This window comes from Emydura macquarii, unplaced genomic scaffold, assembly GCF_026122565.2.
Source record: "Emydura macquarii macquarii isolate MOO-44397 ecotype Brisbane River unplaced genomic scaffold, CSIRO-AGI_Emac_v2 contig_2205, whole genome shotgun sequence".
Lineage (NCBI taxonomy): Eukaryota > Metazoa > Chordata > Testudines > Chelidae > Emydura > Emydura macquarii.
In genome coordinates this window covers 22,190,779-22,213,700 of record NW_027132342.1, presented here as the reverse complement: position 1 = coordinate 22,213,700, position 22,922 = coordinate 22,190,779, and the positions used below count along the sequence as shown (strand labels likewise).

Here is a 22,922-nt window from a genome sequence, read left to right as displayed (position 1 = left end):
AGATTGTCCTCAGAGCATCATAGAAGTTCTTCAGATCATTCCTGTCTTCATAGGACTGAATCGCATCTACCTTGTTGCTCAGCCATGAGTTTTGCATCTCTCTAAGATTGCATTGTACAGTCGTCTTGATGTTGTTGAAGGCTGCCTTCTTAGATGTTGAAGTGCTGTCTCTTAAGCAGGCCTTATGGAGCCGATGTTTCTCATTCAATAGTCTCCCTATATCAGTATCATTTTCATCAAACCAATCTTGATGTTCATGTTTGATGGAACCCAGGGTATTGGATGCAGTTGAGCACAGAGTCTCTAAAGGATGCCCAGTTTTCCTCGATGTTGTTAGAGTTTGCATCAATTGTTACAAGTTGGTTGCACAGTTCTTCAACAAAAGCTTGTTTCACATTCTCCTGTTTCAATTTGGAGATATTAAGCTTTTTGGGTGCTTTTTTACCTTGCGGTCATCTACTACTAAGATATATTCAGATTGGAGACCAAAAGCTTATGATCAGTCCAGCATTCTGCACTTCTCATGGCCTTTGTCACTCTAATATCCTGTCTATCTTTTCTCCTGATGATGACAGTCAATGAGATGCCAGTGTTTGGAGCATGGATGCATCCAAGACGTCTTGTTAGGGATTGACGGGCAGAAGACTATTGGTGATGAGGAGGTCCTGTTCAGAACATTTCCTCAACAGGAGGAGCCTGTTGCTGTTGCATTTCCTGAGGCCATTTTTTCCAATCACACCTAGCCATGTAATCTGCACCAACTCTACCATTGAACTCACCAAGGATGATGAGCTTGTCTGCCTTTGGCACTTCTGCAATAAGGGACCCCAGGTCTTTATAAAATTTGTCCTTGATCACATCTGGGTTGGTCATAGATGCTGATGATGGTTGTACAACTTTGCCCAAACAGTGGGAGTCTCATTAGCATGAGTCTCTTTTACACCCTTTGGCAAATTCATAAGCTTGCTGTCTAGCTGTGTTTAGATGGCAAACCCAGCACCAGCTTCACATCACTCTTCTTTACTATGGCCACTCCAGAAGAAGATATAGCTGGCTCCTTTTTCAGTAAGTTGTCCTTCTTCAGCTAGATGAGTTTCACTCAGGGCTGCTATCTGGATGTTACGTTTGGCCAGTTTTCTACCAACTGTACATATAAAATGATTGAGTCTAAATTTACTGTTACCACTTAAAAGAAAGAGATCTTGGACTCATTGTGGATAGTTCTCTGAAAACATCTGTCTATTGTGCAGTGGCAATCAAAAAAGCTAACAATGTTAGAAACTACTAGGAAAGGGCTAGATAAGCCAGTAAATATCATAATGCCACTATATAAATCCATCCCATGCTCATACCTTGAATAGTGCATGTAGTTCAGTTAGAATTGGGAAAGATACAGAGAAGAGCAACAAAAATGATTAGGGGTATAGAACAGCTTCCATATGAGAGAGATTGAAATAACGGGGACTGTTCATCTTAGAAAAGAGATGACAAAGAGGGGATATGACAGAGGTCTAAAAAATCATGAATGGTGTGGAAAGAGAATAAGGAAGTGTTATTTACTCCTTCACATTACACAAGAAATTAACAGGAAGTAGGTATAAAACAAACAAAAGAAAGTATTTCTTCAGACAACTCGGTCAGCCTGTGGAACTCTTTGTCAGGGGATGCTGCGAAGGCCAAAACTATAATGGGGTTCAAAAATGGAATTAGATAAGTTCATGGAGAACAGGTTCATCAATGGTTATAAGCCAAGATGATCAGGGATGCAATCCCATGTTTTGGGTGTCCTACACCTTTGAGTGTCAGAAACTGGGACTGGAGGACAGGTGGGGATGGATCACACCATAATTGTCTGTTCTGTTCATTCCCTCTGAAGCAGGTGGCACTGGCAACTGTTGGAAGAGAGGATACTGGGCTAGATGCACCATTGGTCTGCCCTCGTATGGCCATACTTAAGTTCTAAGACAGGTGGTTTTTCCCTTCCACTCCTGTACAAGATAGAGGGACACCATCCTGGTAAATAGTACTGCTGCATGAATTTGTTTGCCCACTGCCTTTTTGAATAAGACCCTGCCCTGCCTCTTGGGAACATGGCTCAGGGTAACATCCTCCATTGTAAGTATGGCCTGCAGACATACACATGCAATTACTAATCTGTACCCTGCTGCCTCCCCAACACTGACATAGCATTGATACAGAGATTCTATAGAAAGGAGTATGGTGGAAAATGTCTTACCATCTCCAAATCTGCCTCATACTTGGAAAAACAGATGGCAATGGCAGTGCAAAACTGAGAGAAAATAAACTTTTTATCGTTGTTGATAGAAACTGGTATTGGGACAATAGCCACTTGTGCTGTTTCTCTGTTCCCCTAGCACCTGAAACACCACAACCTTTATGGCCAGGGCCTTTATCAGCTGACAAGCTTTTTAAAAATCTGAGCAGGGAAAGAAGATGAGGGAAAACATGTTCATTGAACTTGAGTGTATCTTAGGAGAGGGTCAAGAAAGCAGAACAGAGGGAAAGATTCCTGTAGCAGTCCAAGAGGCTCTCAGGGAGTATCCGGACCTAGAAAAGTACAAGGAAAGGCTGCTGGAAATGAAGCAGATACAAACAGCTCTTCTGGGGAACATTATGCTGCTATGTTCACAGCTAGCACCCACCCTTGCTATATTCTTCACCCTGTGGAAAACACAGTATACTGAGACCCCGCTTTCAGACTCCAAATTTCAGGGGGGAGACCACTTTCAGTCCCCCAAATATCAGGCTCTTACCATGCACTCCACCCTCCAGTAAAATAATAGAATAGAGTCAACCTCCCACCTATGAATCACATCCCTAACCAAAATAGTTATACAGGTAAAACAACTGTATGTATACCAAGCCTTAAGGGTAATGTGTTGTGATGAACATACCTCTTCATCTGCCAAGGCCCAAATGTATAGGTCCATACCTAAAATCCTCCTGTATATATTTTTATGGCAAAAGTGCTAATAGCTTGCCTGGTAGGGATCACTGATGTATAAGCACATGGGATGAAACTCCCCGTAGAAAGAGCCAAGGATGCCATAGCATTAAGGGTATTGGTTAAAATACTCTCCTTTGTTAGTTGAAGTGCTGAGGTTCCTTTTTGTTATAGAGCAGCTATGGAAAAGGAGGGTAGGTTTGAAGGCTCACCTTTCCACGTCAGGTCTAAGTTCCTCCAAGCCAATGGCTCCTTGGGCTCTAGTGGTTAAGGCACATCAGTTTCACAGCCAATGGTACACAAGGGCGTAATGTGGTCAGCATCATGTTCAACCGCCTTTGATTGCCCTAACCCAGTAGATTTTGCAGCTGGGTGAACTGGAGGTGGCCTTTCACTGTGAGACTGAGCGAGATCCAAACCACCTTTCCAGGTCATGTGGTCCCAGTGAATTGCCTTGGATTATGGTTTTCCCAGATTTAAAATTTAGGGACTGTGATAAGAAGAGGAGACTGTTTATAAAAAGTGGGATATTTGTGTGTGGCCTTAGCAAGAGACAAAAGCACAAATCAGCTGTCTCTGGACACAGGGCCGAGGTATTTTACCTGAGGTTTCTGCATGAAAGATAGTGTGCAGTTTGTTGCTACCCCTGCTCAAGAAAATAGGACCCAAGTACATTTTGTGGTTAAATAAATGACACCAAGAAAATACCCCACTCAACATCACCAATTTCTTTTCCAAATGAGAAACTGATATGGAAGGCCCTACAAAAATGCTACTGTTCAGAAAAGGAGCAATAATATGTAAATGATTATTCCCATATGATAATGAAGTCCGCGCACACACGCATGCTCAGCAAAAAAGGGGAGGAGGTTTAAACAGATGCTGAATATGCCAGGCAAGACAACTGGGGCAGCGACAGGAAGTGGAGCAGTATCAAAGTCCAAGGCCAGGACACTGGATGAGGTCCACTGAAGACAGTGGGGGTGACTGGCAAATTGACTGGTGGAACAGGAAATCAAATTTTGCAGATTCAGAGGCAGATCATAGAATCATAGAAGATTAGGGTTGGAAGGGACCTCAGGAGGTCATCTAGTCCAACCCCCTGCTCAAAGCAGAACCAACCCCAAATAAATCATCCCAGCCTGGGCTTTGTCAAGCCACACCTTAAAAACCTCTAAGGATGGAGATTTCATCACCTTTCTAGGTAACCCATTCCAGTGCTTCACCACCCTCCGAGTGAAAATTATTTTCCTAATATCCAATCTAGATCTCCCCCACCGCAACTTCAGACCATTGCTCCTTGTTCCATCATCTACTACCATTGAGAACAACCTAGCTCCATCCTCCCTGGAACCCCCTTTCAGGTAGTTAAAGGCTGCTATCAATTGTCCCCTCACTCTTCTCTTCCGCAGATTAAATAAGCCCGGTTCCCTCAGCCTCCCCTCATAGTCATGTACCTCAGCCCCCTAATCATTTTCGTTGCCCTCTGCGGGACTCTCTCCAATTTGTCCACATCCTTTCTGTAGTGGGGGACCCAAAACTGGACACAGTACTCTGGATGTGGCCTCACCAATGCCAAATAGAGGGGAATAATCACTTCCTCAATTTGCTATCAATGCTCCTACTAATGCAACCCTATATGCTGTTAGTCTTCTTGGCAATAAGGGTACATTGTTGACTCATTTCCAGCTTCTTGTCCACTGTAACCCCCAGGTCCTTTTCTGCAGAATTGCAGCTTAGCTAGTCGGTCCCCAGTCTGTAGCAGTGCATGGGATTCTTCTATCCCAAGTGCAGGTCTTTGCACTTGTCCTTGTTGAACTTCATCAGATTTCTTTTGGCCCAATCCTCAATTTGTCTAAGTCACTTTGTATCCTATCCCTACCCCCCAGCATGTCTATCACTCCCCTCAGCTTAGTGTCATCCGTGAACATGCTGAGAGTGCAATTGATCCCATCATTCAGATCATTAATGATGAACAAAACTGGCCCCAGGATCAATGGGCTCAGGCTCAACCCTATTCACACTAAGAATTTTTCATAGCTTTCCTTAACATCCTAGTTATACCTGGTTCTGTGAATTTTTAATAGAGATTTAAGTATACAGAAAGTCTAAAGGGGTAATAACCAACTAGTTTTGAATTAGGGGAAGACAAAGCAAAGTTAGTCAACAGTTTAAATCAGTGTAACTTTTAAATGAGCTGTAACAGGAAAATGGTGTGTTGACTTTTTCAGCTGATTTTGCAGAAATGTTCCTCCTGTGTCCTCTGAGTAAATGTGGTTAGGTCACACAGTTTTCAGGTTTGGTGCAAACCCTCGCCCTGGCAGGGAAAAGTGAGGGTGAGGCTGGGAAGTGGAGCAGGTCAAAGCCCATGGCAGGTTCCCAGGGAAGTAAAGCTGGGAACTAGAGCGGGTCAATACCCACGGTAGCTTAAAGGTAAGGCTGGAGCTTGGATGGGGGGGCAGCAGACAGCGACAGGGCAGCATGGTGCCGCAGAAGGCGGCACTGGCAGGGCACATGGCGATGCAGGGTAGAGGGGTTACGTTGGGGAAGGAGATGGGGATGCGGTGCATGGTGAGTCGGGGGGTGCCGGCCCGGAGAGGAGGGGTGAGGCCGAGGCCCCAGACGGAAGCTAGAGGGAGAGCCTTACAGCCCTAGCCCCATATCCGCAGCTGGCAGGGGCGGTTTACCCAGCCCGCTCAAAGCTGCTCATCACCAGCCTCTCTCCAGCCGTCCCTCCCTAGCCCAGCCAGACTACAAGTCCCATCATGCCCCGGGCGGCCGCCTCCTTGGCGACACGTCTCCCCTCCCCGCCCCCTGACGGCTGGTGCGCAGGCGCGTTGGCGGCGGCGTCCAGGGCAGTCTCCCTAATGTAAGATGGTGGCCGGCCTGGCGGCGGAGCGCACGGAGCCCGGAGATTACCCGTCTCTCACATAAAGGTCGCGTCGGAGGAGCCGCTCAGCCCCCTCCCGCCAGGCCCGGCGCTACTACAGGTCCCGCCCGAGAGCGCTGCTGCCCCCGCTGTCAGCCGGCCGGCCGCCGTGAAGCAGGGGAGACTACGGGCTGGGAGGGACGAGGAAGGCGGGTGAGTGCGCGAGCAGGGGCCGGGGGGAGCCGGGCTGCCTGCTTACGAGAGAGCGGAGGCTTCGCTGGGACCGCGCAGGCCTCAGCCCACCCCTTCCCCTGGCTCAGCCCCCGCGGGCGGCGGGACCCCGCTGTCTGGGGCGCGGGGGCCGCCCCTGCCCGGCCGATAGCGCGGGGCGCCCGTTTTCTGCCTGCTGGCGGGGTAGGGCGAGGGGGTGGCAGGGACAGCCCGCTGCGTGAGCCTGGGGCCGGGCTCGGCACGGAGGGGCTGCGGGAGTGGGACGTGGGAGAGGAGGGGGCTGTGCCCGGGAGCGTCTCACCCCCACCCCACGCGACGCCTCCTGTCTCTGGGGGAGGCCGCACTGGCTTGGGTTATCTGTTTCAGTGTGATTCTCTTATGGCTTGGTGGAAATTTCCTCTCTTCCTCCTTCCCCTCCCCAAAACTGGGCTCCATTTGTTCTGGATCTCACTTTTGTGGGAGACAGATGGTAAATGGCAGCCGCCTCTTTTCCCATTATTTTGGATAGTTCATTTAACCTTCTGAGATTTGTCTCTTTGCAAATCTGTATTTAACTTTCCAGGGCTTCTAAAACATACTTAGTCCTAGAAACCTTTTCATAGGGTGGGTTAGGAGAAGGAAATGACAAGGCTATAAGGGCTCATATCGTGCTTCCATGGATTGCCATATGCTCTACCTGCTAATTCCAAAGTGAGCTGCTCGTGCTTTCATGTGCACACAATAAAAGGAGGGGATGTGCACTGGATAGTCATCCTAGAAGGCTTCACTGCTATAGCTCAGGGGATTTGTATGGCTTAGGCCTATGTGCTTGGGACAGTATCAAATATGGAGTTGTTAGGAGGGTGAGGAATACTATGTTGGGGGTATGTTACACGTTAATGTAAGTGGAACTGACACTCTAAGTCAGAAGCTGCATGTGCAAGTCCTGAAAAAGGTTGGCTTAGTTTTACCAAAAAGTTGTAAAAGTTATGTTGGCATATCACATGTTTACTGTCTCTGTGCTTATTTCTAGCTTACTGTGCTTATCTACAGTACTGCCTGTATTACATTCTATTTTCATTTTAAAATGTCTGGACTTCAGTGAACAGATATTTCGACATTACACTCGTGAGCATTATCACAGGCATTGAGTAAAAAATAAACAAGTAGTACTGAAAGGCAAATCTGTGGAAGAAACAAATTCTTTCCCCCTCCCCGTTTCTATCTGGAAACCCAGGCTATGAAAAGGAAGGGGGGAGCAAACAAGCAATGTACTTGAGATGTTGGATGGAGTTCACGTGGCCTATGAATACTCCAAATATACATCTCAAGTATACTTTTAGTTTCTCAGTAGCATCACTGATACCTCCTGCCTCCAAACGAGTGCACAGTCTAGAAGTCAGATGGAGTCAAGTGTATTACACCTTAGGGTTTTTATGATCCTGTAATAGACTCTTTCCATTCCATAAACAAGACTAACACATGTATGTGTTTAGAAACATTTGGCAGTCAAACTTGGCTGACAGGCAAGGAAAGTTCATTCTGGGAGAGGATTGTTTTTGTATGGTAAGGGGCACTGACTAAAACGCACAGTTGTTCTAGCTTGCATGTTTTCCTTTTAATTTCCCATTACAAGTTTTTAGGTGATGTATTCATGGCTAGCTTAGTTTTTTATTACAGAAAATATTGTAGATGCTTGTCAGGCTTAGTGCTCTAGTTTTTTTAATTTGGAATTGATTTCAAATGGATGACATTGTGTAAACACAAATAACTTCAAATTGTCTGATTATAAAATGTATTTTAGGCCTTAGACAACCAAATCCATCCATTTGTAAGCTGAGGCATAAACTGTACCTTGCCATTTGGTGCAAACAAACAGAATTGCTTGGCAAGGCCACTGTATCAGGGGTTCTCAAACTTCTACAAGGGTCAACAAAATCTTAATAGACTATATATGGGCCACCTTTCATCCCACTTGCAATTGCATAATGTCTTTGTGACAACTTCAGCAGTTGCTTTCTTTGTAAAGTAGTAGGAAAGTATAAATATATTTTTAGCAGTCTTTAGTATGCAGTGCTCTTTTTTGAGAAAGTTAATGACACTATCTTTGCTATTCAGTTCAATATATCTCCTTCACTATCTGTCCTTTTTCTCTCAGCTGGAAATTGCAAGAAGAGTCAGGGCTCAGAGATTCCCAAACTGTGGTCAGAGGATCAGTAGTGGTTCACAGAGATGGGTAGTCCTAGCAGAAGAATGAAATTCCATTAGAGATCTTTCTGGTGTCCTGGGAACATTATAACTAAAATGCACTATATAATTTTTCTCAGAATTTCTTCACCCAAACCAAGCCTGTAAGTACTTGCTAACAACACACGTGCATCTTATACTGGAAAAGGCTAGATTACTTGAAATATTCTGGAATTGCAAAATAGTGTTTGTTGACTTGGAAGGTTAGGAAGCCTATATCCAAATTTATACAGGCATTTAAAAGCTGGGAGAATGACACTTCTCCCCATCTCTCTCCCACACAATCCATAAGATATATATAAACATAGTGCTTTTTTTTTCTTGGTTGTCATCTTTTAGAGTTACTTCCATAATCTGTTAAGTATATAAACATTTGGCAAACTAATGATTATATCACTAGACCAGAGGTCCCCAAACTGTGGGGTATGTCCCCCGGGGGGTGCGGAGGAAAGTTTGCGGAGGTGCGGTGGGCTGGGGCCAGCCCCCACGGAGGGAGCGCTGCATCCAGTGCTGCTCTGCTCTGACTCTGCCCCCCCCCCCCCCCTTCCACTCCCAGCTGCTGCTGCAGCACTCCCAGACCCAGCCTTGGTCCCTGCCTCTGCCCCCAGCCTTGGCCCCAGACCCGCTCCGGCCATGGTTCTGCACCCAGCCACTGTCCCAGGGTCCTTGGCTTCAGCCCTGGCTGTGGTTTCGCTTCTCCCTCTCTCCCCTCCCCTCCCCTCCCCCCCAGCAGCAGTCCCAGCCTGGCTGCGGCTCCTGCCCCAGTTTCATCCCTTGGCAGTGGTCCTGCTGCCCACCCCAGCTCCGGGGGGGGGAAGGGGGGGGAACAGACAGGGGCAAGGGGTGGAGGCGTGCCATGTCAAAAATTTGAGGACCACTGCACTAGGCAGAAGACTTAATCTACCTGCTGTCAGTTATCAAACGGGGAACCGGGGTTGGGGTGATAGTAGAAAGGGGCAATAATGTCTGAAACAATTTTAGAGCTTTTTACAGTTCAAAGATAAAATGTAGATGATGCAGAAGCTTGAGTAAATACTACTGAGATGAGTGGAGACTCTGGCCTGGTCTACACTGTCACACTGGGTTAACGAGAGAGACCCTAGTTATGTTATGTAACTAGTGTATCTCATGTCAACATACGTATGTCTACGCAGCACAGCATCATCACGCTGCTACATCGATGGGAGAGTGTCTTCCATTGATGCTACTTTCTGGGAGGTGGACTAATTCAGTTGACGGAGGAGCACTCTCCCATCGACTGCATCGATGCTTGCCACAGCAGCACTGTAGACATGCCCATTGGTCACACTTCTTGGAGAAATCTTGTTCCCTCAGCAGTGTGGTGGGTATTGTATTGGGTTCTGTGGTCCTGCTGTGCAAGAGGGAGTGTAAAATTTGGGGCACTCTTGTGGGGATTTTCCATGTACTGCTGCATAAAAAAGATTTGGGGTGAGGACTGCTGCTATGCCTCTCCACACAGGGATACAAACAATGGGAAGGCGGCTCCTGCCAGCGAGCTAAACTACTGGCTATAAAGAGGCTCCACAATTGTACTGTGGTGAGGTTTTTTTGGTGGGTGTGAGGAAGAGTAATATCCTTTCTCCCACTCCAGGGAAATGCCTAGAAACATCCTGGCCTTAACATTTACACTTGTAAAGTTTGAGGTTGACTGTCCAGATGCAGGAAAACAACACTACTTGCATTTGATTGCCACTTAGATTTACTTTGCAACTAAGTGTTAAAATCTAATTATTTTTAAAACTAAAGATTACATGTTGATGAGTAAGTCTGCAAGAAATTGGTGGCTAAGCACCTCACTTGCCAGATAGTGGCAAGTAGAAAACTGGTGAGTAAACTTATCCAATCCTGAACAAAAATGCGAGCAACATTACAGTAATGACCAAAAAGTGGTGGTCATCTTGAGGCAGCATTGGAAATGAGTAATTTAGTGAGCATCCAAGAAGCGCTTTCTTCCTAATAGTTGGTTCTGCACACTTCAGGATGTTACAGTAAGATGGCCTGTAACCTAATTTTGCATAGCTTTTCAGTGGTCCAAGATATTATTTGTTCACGAATGTTCATTAGAGGGAGTGAGATAAGTGGCAATTAGACTTCTCAGTGTAAGAATACTCCTAACCAATTTATCATACTGTATGCTCTTCTGTATTAAACTCATAACCAGAAAAGGAAAGCAGTGGTTTAATCATCTGTAGTGGAAAACAGTGACTGCTGCATGAGAAGGTTCTTCAGCAGTAGCCCATCTTGGCGCACTGTAGAAGTGATAAGGTGGTCACTTACTGTTGTTGAGGAAACTTGGCTGCAAAAAAAAAAAAAAATCTAATTGACCAGGTAAGCAGCAGTTGAAGGCAGTTTTTCTAGTAAGAGTTGCAGATTTAAACTTTGCTTTTGTCAGTATAGATTTAAACTTGAGTTCTGCATGCGTGGTGTATATTAATTTTAGATAAGATGGTCAGTAGGTCAAGACTACTGAAGGTATAAAATACTGTGCTTCCCATGAAGGTGTTTTGGTTTTTTTCCCATTATTAGAATCTGGCCTATTAGTGTTAGTTGCTTACCTTCTTGCTTTTGGAGAGCTGCTTTGCTTTACAAAATATTAAACAGAACTTGAGGACTGGAATGTGAAAGCGTAATGTGTTGAAATAGGGGTACCTTAAAAAGTTTGCATTAGAAAGTTCAATGTGGGTGGGTTTTAGTATAATAAAATGCTAGAGGTAGAAAAATGGAGGTGTGTTGTGGCTGTCACTCAGGTTTTGTGGTTTGCAGTACAATTTAGAACAATAACAAAAAAAAAAAATGAGGTGAGGAGGGAATTCAACAGTAACAACTAAATGTCTGTAAAGAGTATTCAAAGGTCTATTTTTCTATTCAGTGCAACAAATGAAAAAGAATGAACTGACAGGCCATGCTACAGTATAAGACCTGAAGCTTCGTTGTGATGAGTAGAAGGTTACCTGAGACTCTCAAATATGTTACCAATCAGAAACCTGCCTTCTCCCCTCATTTGTTTATATCCTACTTCATCATCAATGGTGCTTGGAATAAAATGTAGACTGAAGGCTTGTCTTCATGTACAGCACTACTATGCCGATGGGAGAAGCTCTTCCATTGATTTAGATTGGTCTACATGGCGGGGTTAGGTCAGTATAACTGCGTCGTTCAAGGGTGTGGATTTTTCACACCTCTGAGCAACATAGTTCTACCAATTATAGGGCTGTAGTGTTGACCTGGCATTAGTTTTCAGCACCTACTCATACTGACATAATCTTCTGGCAGTTCTTAAACTAGTAAGAAAACTATAGGTCAAAATTAGTGTTATAGGTCAATTTGCCTTGTAGTTCAGATCTGTTTACATTTGTTTTTCCTATTGTATTAATATTATGGGCTTGAATCTCATTTACACTAAGGCTCCTTTATGCTGCCAGAATTGTATAAATTCTTAGCGTAAATAAGAAATAAGCCTAATAAAACAAATCCGACTTGGCTAGTGACTCAGTCTCACTTCTGTTGTGCATCTGTTTTTCTATAAAGCAACCAATTTTTTGTAAATTTTCTATTGATGTCCTCCCTCTGTTGGAACCCCTTCCTTTTACAAAACTTTACTTCCAACTTTTGATAAGACATAAGGATCAGGGCATTTATAACCGAGGAAATGTGTTTTCAAATGATAGCTCATTTTTGTCCTTGAAAGCAGCAGTAAAGAAACTTTCAGCAGTCAGCTGGCAAAGCATATATTAAGTTGAAACTTTTTATATGTATGGCTTCATCACTAGTAGCAAACTGGCTTCAGGTCAGCAGATTATGTCTCTGGAAATTAAATGATAGAGAATTACAGAGTTTACAGTTGCACATAAATTCTAGTTCAATCTTTTTGTGTAGTTTAAACTTTATTCTTTTAAAATATGAAAGACAGAAGTTGGGAAATTTAATCAGTCAACATTTACAATAATCTGTGGAAGTTTTCATTTACAAAAAAGTAGCTTACAGTTACTTTCCTATATGGGTAGTAGCTGAGTAGGAATTAATACTAGAACTGTATGTGAACAGCTTATAACTATAACGAGGATTACCGACAGCAAGATTTTTAAAGATTTGTCACTTAAAAACTGCGTGACTTGAAGCCAGCTAACTGTGCCCTAGGGCAGATCTGTCCTACTATCTATCTATTTGTACTGTGGCTAGCACACTGGGATCCTAAGTATGATTGGGACCTCTAGGTACTACTGTTATATAAATATGTAACAGTGAAACTTCCTGGAGACCCCCTGCTGTAGGTGAGCACCCAAAGATTCCTAGATAATACTATCAGATATTAGTTTTAAGAGAACATCTTTCTATGATCAGAAACAGCCTAGAATGGATTCCAAATACAACAGTACCTTTTTTGGGGGAAAATGGCTCAACGGCTTTTGACTTCATTGTCTGTAAAGTGCACATTGTGTATAATCTTTTCACATTTTCCCTAACTGTACATTTTTTACACTGAACCACCAGAAAGCAGTTAAATGTAATAAAAATTACATTTTTATTTCACCTGTGCTGATGGTAACTAATGGACAGATCATTGGCTGCAACAAGTAACCTGTTGTATGCTAGAAACAGCCCCTCTTCATGAAGTATTTGTATTTTATTTTTATAAAATTAAATGTTGGTATATTGAGTGACTTGTAAACAACAAAATAAGTTTTGGGATCAAGTGTCATTTAGTTTGTGGGATTCCTTTCAGCTTTCCTTATTAGTCTTCTATATTAAAAGACCCAACTTTTTATCAGTCCTTGAGTGATCAGTTAACATAGCTTCCACTATACTTAAAATGTCTTGATTGGGAGAATGGTGGAAGATAACTTCACTGAAAGTTGGTTTAGCATTTGACAACACCAGCTCATTGAGATTTATAATGGGATCAGATACTGCTAGAGACAAGGTTGCCAGTGTATATGTGGTGGAGGGAGAGGGGAACAGTGCAAGTGAATTGAGACAATTAATTCTGTTATGTACTCTGTATTTCAGATGTGACTTTCCTTTCAGTCTGATTTGGCACCAGTAGAAATATTTTGAGGCTTTCTTAGCATCTACTCCTTTGATTTTAGACTTATGTGGGGTTGCAAAAGGTTGGGTCAAGAGAAGAATGCTTAACATCTGTCATATGCATTTTGGCTTGTATATTTTTTTTCTATCTGAAGGAATTTCAGTCAGCTGCAATGAGGGCAGTAAAAATGGAAGAACTGTTTTGTACTAAGTAGAAAATGATTGAAGGATCCAGGCTTTAAATATTGGCTGAGCCAGTATGTTTGCAGTTAACTTTCTTTTCAGACTAAGTTTTTTTGTTTTTTCCTTGCAGTATACATTTGTGAGTTCGTAGGCTAACTGATAACTAGCTCAAGGTGATAACTTAAGAGTTTTTTGTCGTGCAAGAAAGGTCTCAAAAGATTCACCTACCCAAATAGACCTAATCAGGTGTAGCTGGACAATTGGGGTGATGGTGGGTAGTGAACATGTGACTCTTTTAGATTGTAAAAAATATTTGATTTGATGCTTTGCTTTTTAGCACTTTCCTAGAATGCTGCCATCTCTGATCCTTGTAAAAGGTGACTTAAAAGAAAAACACTTGCATAGGAATTTTGGTCCCCTAACAGTTCTCAGATAACTTTTAGGTTTTTTTCCTTTTATCAGTTCTCATGTGATCCTCCCTCTCTCAACCTTTAAATCCACGACAATGTCTTGAATGTGGTGGTCTCTAGAATCTGGCAAATGCAGCATCTCAGATGTTATAAGTGTTTGTGCCAAATAGTGATGCACTCCTTTCCCCTTGTAGTAGCTAAATGTATTTCCTTGACAATGCTTCCAACTTCTTTGTATAGCAACACATTTGTATTTCCTGGCATAGAGGAAGCAGAGGCTGATGTTTGGTGTGCGATCACAGAAATCCCCATCATCCTGTATCTTTTACAGTTTTGAGTGAATCTTGCATAAGAGGATCACACTTTTCTGGGTTTCCAGCAGGTGCACAGGGAAGCTGCTAAGCATCCTGCAATCTTTGCAAGATTTACCTGCTTCTGCTACCACAGTGGTATTAAGTGCAAGATTCCCTCATTCAGCACTTATAAATATGTGACTATATAGTGATGTAATCTTGATCCAAGTTTAAAAAGCCTTCCTAAAAATGTTGCTCTTCTGGTTTTTTTATGTGAAAAGACAGACATGAATGATAAGACCATGGTAAAATTCACTTTCCCATATCTAGTCCATTGGTTTTTTTTTTTTTAATTTGACTTGTCTAGACACAAACAGCTATGTCTTGTTTTGTTGTAACTTGAAGAATTCTAACTTCGTCTTCACCTCTCCTTAAGGTCTTGTATGAGCATACGTCCTCAGGGTAGGACTTAAACTACTTTAAAGTCTTCAACTTGTGCTTTTATCAGCCTTTGTCTTTGTCTCTGTTTATGTAGGCTTCGTAAGTTCCTTAACTCTCACTTCCCTTGCAAATATTATACCATAATTACTAATGTGGGAAGTGTAGGCTTTTTCCTCAGGCTATCCATCTTAGAAGGCTGCCACTGATTTTTGTCAAGGATTATAATGTGGATGTTAAGACTTCTAGATTTGTACCTCTGAAACATGAATCCAAAAATACCAAAAGTGAGGTATGCTGTGACTTGAATGTTGTAACTAAGGTTGTACAGTGTTTTTATTTGTTTTTATTTAAATCATTTTTATTTAAATGGACCATAAAATTTAAATCGTACTTCTTACTTGCATTTTGTTAGTTCTTCACTTTATTTTGCTAAAGTTAATATCTTTTTTTTGCTTGCTCGTGGAGTTAGTGTCCTAACGGTTAGTAGAATTTCAGATTTAATATAGAAGCTTTCTCTTAAAAAGCATCACACTTGATTTTCTCATTAATTCTCATTTATGTTGAAAATCACCAGCGTACGGTCTAACTATTCTTTGCTATGAGAACCAAAACTGACCCACAACTCAAAGATATGAATTGAAAGTTTAACCAATCCACTGTAGATCTTCACATCCAACCTGTACCACTTAACCCAGCCATTTTGGAAAAGTCTGGGAACTGTTTCAGTATAGTGCTTTTCTCCTTTCTTTACCTCTGGGGAAGTGCTCCGAGCGAAAACCATTAGCTCTGGTATGATCTGGTGGTGACATTCTGTAAGACTGTTCTTCTAGTGAATTGTGTGAGGAAGATATGGGATTGTGGGTACCCCACACCAAACTGAAATCATACTTTGTTAGTATGAATCTTCTTGTTTCAGTAGACATTTGGAAGTTCTGTTGCCTATTGTCTGATCTGTATGAAATGGATTACCAGCCCTAGCAAGTATGAAATGGATTGGTAGCTTTAGCCTAGAAGCTGCTTATTGAACCGAGACAGACTAAAAATGCCTTCTCTTCCTTAGAGGTATTTCTTGAAGTAAAGGCTTAAACACAGTAATGTGGTGTGGAGAAATCTGCATTACCATTGTTGCATCTGATCTGTGGTTAGAAGAGTTCAGTTTGTAGAACAGTCAGTCCAGGAGTTTTAAAAAAATGCAGCAATTGAAATCCAAAATGAAATGCATAGAAGTGGTGGGACGGTAACTGTCTTTCTTTGCCATACCCTGTCCATGGTACTGCATATATGTTTCCTGCTCTTAGTGACTAGAGCAAGTCTGAGAGGGTATTTGAGTCCTGGCTCAACAGCATATAACTTCTGCACCTCAAGGCTGGAACGGAGGTATGTGTACTAATCACAAATTGTGGCAATGATTGTTTTGTTTCTGGTTGAGATTACATTTCTTTTTATTTACACTTCATGATAGGTGCTAATTTATAATGCCTCAGGAAATAGTAGTGGCCTGGCATATGGTCTATACTATCGACTATAGTAGTCCCTTCTGTGTATGGTATGTATGAATAACAAGTGAGACAGATTGTCCACTGCTTAGCCTTAAAATATATTTTTTCAGTAAAAAACTTCAAAGTTGGTAACTGCAACATCAGACTGATTTGTTGCAAAATGTGAAACTACTTGGTTTTGTGCTTAAACTAAGAGAGCTTTTTTCATTATGTTGAATTGCACTTAGCATCTTTTCAAATCCAAGGGCTTTGTTGAAAGCAAGTATGAAATCTTATTAGCCTTTCCCTTTCTAAAAATAAGAATTTAATGTTAATTTAAAAAAACCCGAACTTGTAAAGTTTAATCTTCTAAGAAATTTCCCCTGCTTTTCCGAAAGTTCCTTTACTGTCCTCAGTGAGAGGTCCCTCATCATAACTCCCTTATAGCCAGCCAGCACAGTTAATTGCCAACCTATGGGGTTATGTGAGATTTTCACAGAGCCTGCTTTGAAAGACAGTTTTTTTCCTTTAAATTACAGTATAACCTTTTAGCCTCCATATCATCAGATTTCAGGGAGGGCAGTAAATTACTAGCCTTAATACTTTTTGCATCAGTTAGCATAAGTCTGTATATATTTCCAGACAAAATGACATTAAGGTAAATTTGAGAGTACATGGCAGTAAGATTGCAAAATCCCTTTAATGTATTTTATGCTATAATCCAAAAACAATGTTTAAGATCAAGAAATTCAGTATTAAGGTTAAATTTAAAAAATCCAAATATGCATAGTTAGGGGCACCTGAACAACCCTAATTACCCTGTAGTGATGCCATGCAATAACCATTAAGGCATTTTAGTGTTTGTAGTCCCAGATAAGAGTACATTGATTTTTAAAGACACATTCAGGTCCCCCCTTCAGTATCACTGCAGGAGAGTGCACCTTCGGTTTTTCTCTCCTACACTCTAAGTAGATTTGGTACAATCTGGTACAACTTCATAATAAAGTTTGTGTCAGCAGAGGCTGGTGCGTAAAATCTTAAACACACTCAAAGAACTACCCACTGTGTCCATTACCTTTCTCCCATTATTCTTAGTGAGACTGAGGCCATAGCATCCCTCAGTTACTGCACCCCCTTTCAAAATGGTGTATGCCTCCCATTGTTTCCAGGGAAAGTAATGGGAAAACGACTATTAATTCTACAAAAGGCTCTAGTATAGCCTATGAACAAGTTTTCAGTGAGCCTTAACTCTAAGGGAAATTGGAGTCTGTTGTATTAAGATCATTGGGAGCAATCAGCTGACCCCATGTGCTAATTTTAAAGGACTAATTTTAGTTGGTTTTTACCTCTTTAACCAATTTATTTACCAATAGTAAATTCATTCTGTAGTCAGAGTAAGTGCTGTAATTTTTGGGACACTATATTGTATTCATGTGTAACGAAGTGGTTGAATATCCCTGCATTATATATGAAACTCAGACTTAACTTTGGGACCATACTTCCATAATGTGACCTTTAGAAGTGTATGGTGAAGAGTTCTGTGGTCTAATCTAGACCAATTAGTTTGTACACCTATCATTCAGTACTCCTGAGGGAATTTTCCCCGAGAAAATTAAAAATTGTACAAATTTTGTCGGATGCAGGGGGGAGGAGCTCAGTGGGGGGTCCAGGTGTTGGGGGGAGGGGTGGGGAAAGGGAGGTCCAAATGCACAGGGTTTGGGTGAACATGGGAGCACCTCCCTGTACAGTGATCCCCCTCCCCCCAGTGAGGAGCAGTGGGGACAAGAAGGGTGGGAGGCAGGGGTGGAGCCAGGGGAGATTTTTGGGCAGGGTCTGACCAGGTTCTGGCTGCTCTGTGCATGGGAAGTGCACTCTTTCCCCACTCCAAGTCCAGCTGGGAGTAGCTGGGGTGGGTTTGGGGGGGCCAGGTGTGGGGGGATGGGGCTAGGTGGAGGGGCTATAGATGCAGTGGGTGAGGCTCAGCGGGATGGGAGGCTTGTTGGTGGTGGTTCTGGGTGTGGAGGGAAGGAGGGTCCAGATGCACATGGGTTAGGTGGATGGGGAAGGGGTCTGACCCGGCATCAGCTGGGGTGTCCCCAGCCCTGTTCTCTCTCCCTCCCCCTGCAGTGATATACCTCTCCACCAGCTGCTCTGGGCTCCTGAAACGATGCGCCTGTGCTGCTGGGGAGGGGTGTGTGGCCGCTCTTGTGGCTTCCTTTTGCTTCCCCATCAGTCTTTTTGTGTGTGTGTGGGGAAGCAAAGAAATCTGCATGGGAGATGAGTTCTGGTTGCGTGCAGTGTCGTACGACATAAAGTCTTATGGATAGCAGTGTATTTCTAGGAAAAACATGCTGTAGTTAAGATGTCACTTAAATTAAAACAAGCATTATTATTGCAAAAAACAAACTATTTCACTGAAACGTTTTTTCATTTTGCCCTCTACCCCTTTGTTTTTAAAAAATAAACCACATTGGTGAATTTTTTGTTTAGGGCTGTTGACAAGCCATATTCTTCCTAGTGACAGATAGAAGCATAGGTAAACTTCTACATAATTGGCCTCATTCCTTACAATTATGGTAATGGTGATTGCCTGAAAAAAGGCAGGGAGACTCTGGCACCTGTTGTTTCAAAGATCCATAATGCCAAAGGACAGTAGGGATGGTGAGCGATACCTATGCGGCTAAAATCCTCAAAATTTGTGTCCTACTGGCAGAGGAGGCTCCTTCTGTGCCCAATACATACTATGTTGAATCTTATACCTGTGGGTCTTTGGAAATTGTAGCAGCTGCAAGAGTAACTTTCCTCCAAGTAGCTGTTGGTTACCTCTCCCCATCATGTAATCTAGAGATCTATCTGGGTGGTACATCCTTCTAAAATTGGGAAGGAGGATGCAGCTGAGAGCCATACACATCTAAAATTTGCAACAGCATCTTTAAAATAAAGAAGATTTGCAACTTAGTCATCCTTGTCTTCCCTCACTACAAAGGTTGCTATAAGTGCAGCCATGTTAAAGTTCTGTAGACAACTTTAACTTGGATCCTGTATTAATGTTCATACAATATTTAGCCATCTGAGACCCCCTTAATCACAGTCACCAATTCTCTTGTCGCTTCCATTAGTAACCACAAACCTTTTCATACCTCATGGTGCTGTATTGCAGATAGAGACCCCGTCAATCTCATATTGGCCACAAACCCCTTTTCCAGTTTAACGTGTTGGTCACAAGAAGCAGTACTCCATGAAATCTTTCTACACAGCACAGAAACTGCCTGCCTTCCTAGTATTCCATTGAGCCAGAGGGCTACTTCATCTATTGTCCACAGTAATACTTAATGCTTATTCTCTTCAAAGTGCTTTACAAATACTAGCTAATGAATCCTCAGCATCATTTGGGGGGATTTATCCATATTTTACAGATGGGAAAACCGACACAGCGAATCATTGGCACAGTTAACATTAGAAGTCCTGAAGTCAAATCCTATATTTATGTAAAATGACCTCTGAGTAGGGTTATTGTGTTAGAATTTGACGTACATCCGAGGGTCACCCTGTCCCAAAACCACAGACCAAGATTTAGTAATGGTCCATTGCTGCGGTGGTATAATTTACTCAGCAGGTCAGAAGTGGGAGGTTAAAAGGTTATTTAATGGTAGACAAATTGATACAACTGGTGTCCAAAACACCCCGCCTCCCCACCAGATCCCCAACATAACAGGGATTTTATTTAAACCAGAGCAAATGGAACTGGATTCCACCAACCTACAATAACATTAAATAGATGGAGAATATATATATAATAAAGTATAATGATTAAAAACAAATTATAACTTCTAAGTGTACTTAACTAAATAAAACCTCCTAAATAAGAAATATCTCTATCTCTGTATGTACAGGCGATTTACCTTATAGGTGGTTGTTTTTGAGGATATTTTAGTTCAAGGTTCCCTTTACCCCAGATCTTTCACTGGGTATTATCTAAAGGCAAAATTAGTCTTTGAGACTCAGGTGCCTCTTGTGAGTTTCCTGAAGAGATGCACTCAACTCCAGTGGTGCTTGTTTGCGGGGATGCACATTAGACCAGACCCACAAGATCTGAAGGACTTTTGGGACTCCTATTCTGGATTTCCAGGGCCATGTGAATCAGTGATAGGAGGTGACTGGAGATGATGCTCAGGAGCAAACAGGAACAGATTCTCAGGAACACGCATCAAACATGGACTGACTCAACCAGCCAGCTTTAACTTAAAGGGGGAACCTCTTCTGTATGTCTGTCCTGGTCAGTCTCTCTCTCTGCTTACTCTTGGTTTCTCTCAGTCCTAGTTCCCCTCCTTCTGCCCTCTCCCCCTTGCCCTGTTTCTCTCAGGTTATTCAGAGACTTTCTTTCTCTCAATTTTCCCCGTGCCTGCCTCTGTCCCTCAGTTATCCCCCTCTTCTCCTCCAAGTGTCACTTCCCCTTCCCCTCAGGGGAGTAGCCATCTCCTCACACTTTCTCATAGAAAAATGACAGTTCATTCACCCTGAACACACTCTAAATCATATTCCCATATATGTCGAGTCCCTTTACCATATTTACACTTATTTCACTAGACCACAGTTTGTCAGCCAGATGGGGAATATGTATTGAAGATCACACCCTCTAGAGCAAGTCTTATGTGAACTTTTACGCTGCTCACTTTTCACAAACTGACAATCAATGCCAGAGTAGAACAATCATCAAAACAGTAAGGCACTTGAGTGGAAGTAGTTAAATTTTAATTTATAGTCAATTATATGAAAAATGATTAAACTTGTTCATACTGATATTAGTAGCTCCATCAGAGAAATAGTGAGTGGAGGATGGGGAGGTGCCAGGCAGTCATCTGCAGAATCTCAAATCTGAATTTCTTGAGCTTCAAATATATCCACATTGTTTGTTTAAAAAAAAAAAAAAAAAAATCTTAACAGTAGCTTTGCTTTTTGTGTTGAAACTCTTTAAAAAAAAGTTTTGTATGAAAGCATCACTATGAACTTTATCCTCTTCCTGAACCCCACTGGTTTGGTTTGAATGCCAGAATTTGTGAACTTTGCAGTTGTACCTGAAGAGGGAGAGATGGAGCCTGGCCCTGAAAATTTCATTTGGATTGAATAGGAGGAACACATGTGGAGGGAACCTTTTGAGTTCAGGTATCACCTGGGAAACTAATAGGAAAGAGGGTTAGGTTGGTCATGAGTGATCTCCCTCCAAGGTAGTATTTCTCTAAATAGGCTCATATCCTTTCTTTGGTCTTCTAAAGCAATCCTCCTCTACAATCTTGAGTTCTGTTTCCCTTTGCCCCTGCCCAGACTCGATGTCTCTGAAGAACTAATGGTGCCTGTGACCTTTCCCATCTGTCTGTGCTGGATAATGACTGCTGCTTTACTCTTTCCATTGTATGTGTGAGTGTTCTGTGTAGGTTCTAATACCATCCTTATTGTAGTATGTCTGCCTTCCAGTGGTACATTAAATGACATGGCTAGCATCTATCATATGTGGTACGGTTCTCCCCCCAATCTCCTCCCCAGGGAGTATGATGTGTGTGGTGTAGTGTTTTGTTTTGGTAGGGATTTTTTTTGAAAACCTGTGAACAAAGTTTCTTTTGCAGAACACAGGGTTGAGGCAGTGTGCCAATGCACTTAGAGTAACAGGTGATGAGGTTTCTGATGGTCCTTAACTGTTGTGGAAGTTCATTCCACAGTCTGGGACTGACCCTCTAGAAAGATCTCTATTGCACAGGTAAATGAATTTACTTTGTGGTAGAAAGTTCTGTTGTGCTTGAATAGAATTATCAATCCTGTACCTAATTGCACAGCTTTAGATGACCCATACCACTGAGCTCTTTGAAGATAAGAGCAGAGACCTTGAACTTGATTCTGTGGTATGGGAAGCCACTGTAAATAACAGAGGACAAGTTTGATGTGCTTGCAGTAGCCCGTGTAGCGTAGATGTGCTACAACCTTCGGTACTGACTGGAGTTTTCTGAGTGCTGATGGCTTCATATATAGATACATTGCATTGATGTAGTCTAGACTGGAGGTGCCATATGCATGTATAACAGGTTCTGAATCTCCAGTGTCCTTTGTTCTGTGTTAGGTTGAGAGGTATTCCTTTTTTACCAAGATTCCTTTTTTACCAAGTGATGGTCAAAGTTACAAGGCTCAAAGAAAGGTGGGAAATAAAAAAAGTGCTCATGCTGCAAGGGGAGTGTGAGTGAAGAATCTGTTTCCCTTTGGTGTATGTAGAGTCTACACTACCTCTCTTCTCCCCCTCCCCCCCAATCTTTTCCTCATTGCAGGGGTTTAGGTGAAAACCATAGCAAAATCCATTCCATTTCTCTATTGAGGAATAAGAAGGAGGATGTGATAGTTCAGTTGCTGGTGCGGAGTTTCTCTTTGACGGTTTTGGGGAGCTGTTGAATCCAAGTGCATGGAAGGGGGTATCTAGCTGTCCTGGAAGGGGATGTTGGTAAAGATATTAGCTACAAGGAAAAACTTAAGATGATAATGCTGGGGTCTGAAGATGGGATGGGAAGGAATATGAATTATTCTGTTAACTTTAAGCAAAATCAGTGACAGACTTTCAGCCCTAGGAAATCAGACCAGCTCTCAACAATAGCAATCTTTTCAAAGTAGCCTTCTCAAGGAAATAACATTTATTTTGTAAAAAAAAAAAAAAAACACATTTAACTTAAGGAAACACTGCTATCTTAAAGTCTAACAACTAAAGTCATTCATATAAGCTCTGCTTGATGATCTCTTTAGAGT

General features: G+C 42.4%; 1 protein-coding gene across 9 annotated transcripts in view; it reads left to right on the top strand.

Moving 5' to 3' along the window:
* The window catches only part of CNOT4 (CCR4-NOT transcription complex subunit 4), a 139,709-nt gene that overhangs the window by 17,619 nt on the left and 99,168 nt on the right, over positions 1-22,922 (top strand). For 7 of the 9 annotated variants that reach the window (XM_067559713.1, XM_067559710.1, XM_067559708.1 and 4 more), the window contains exon 1: positions 5,804-6,047. The exons of 1 other annotated variant lie outside the window; for it this stretch is intronic. The gene's annotated coding sequence lies outside the window, so the exon portion shown is untranslated. Of the gene's footprint in view, positions 1-5,288; positions 5,399-5,803; positions 6,048-22,922 lie in introns of those variants that run through there. One more of the 9 variants, XM_067559706.1, reaches the window with a different exon arrangement.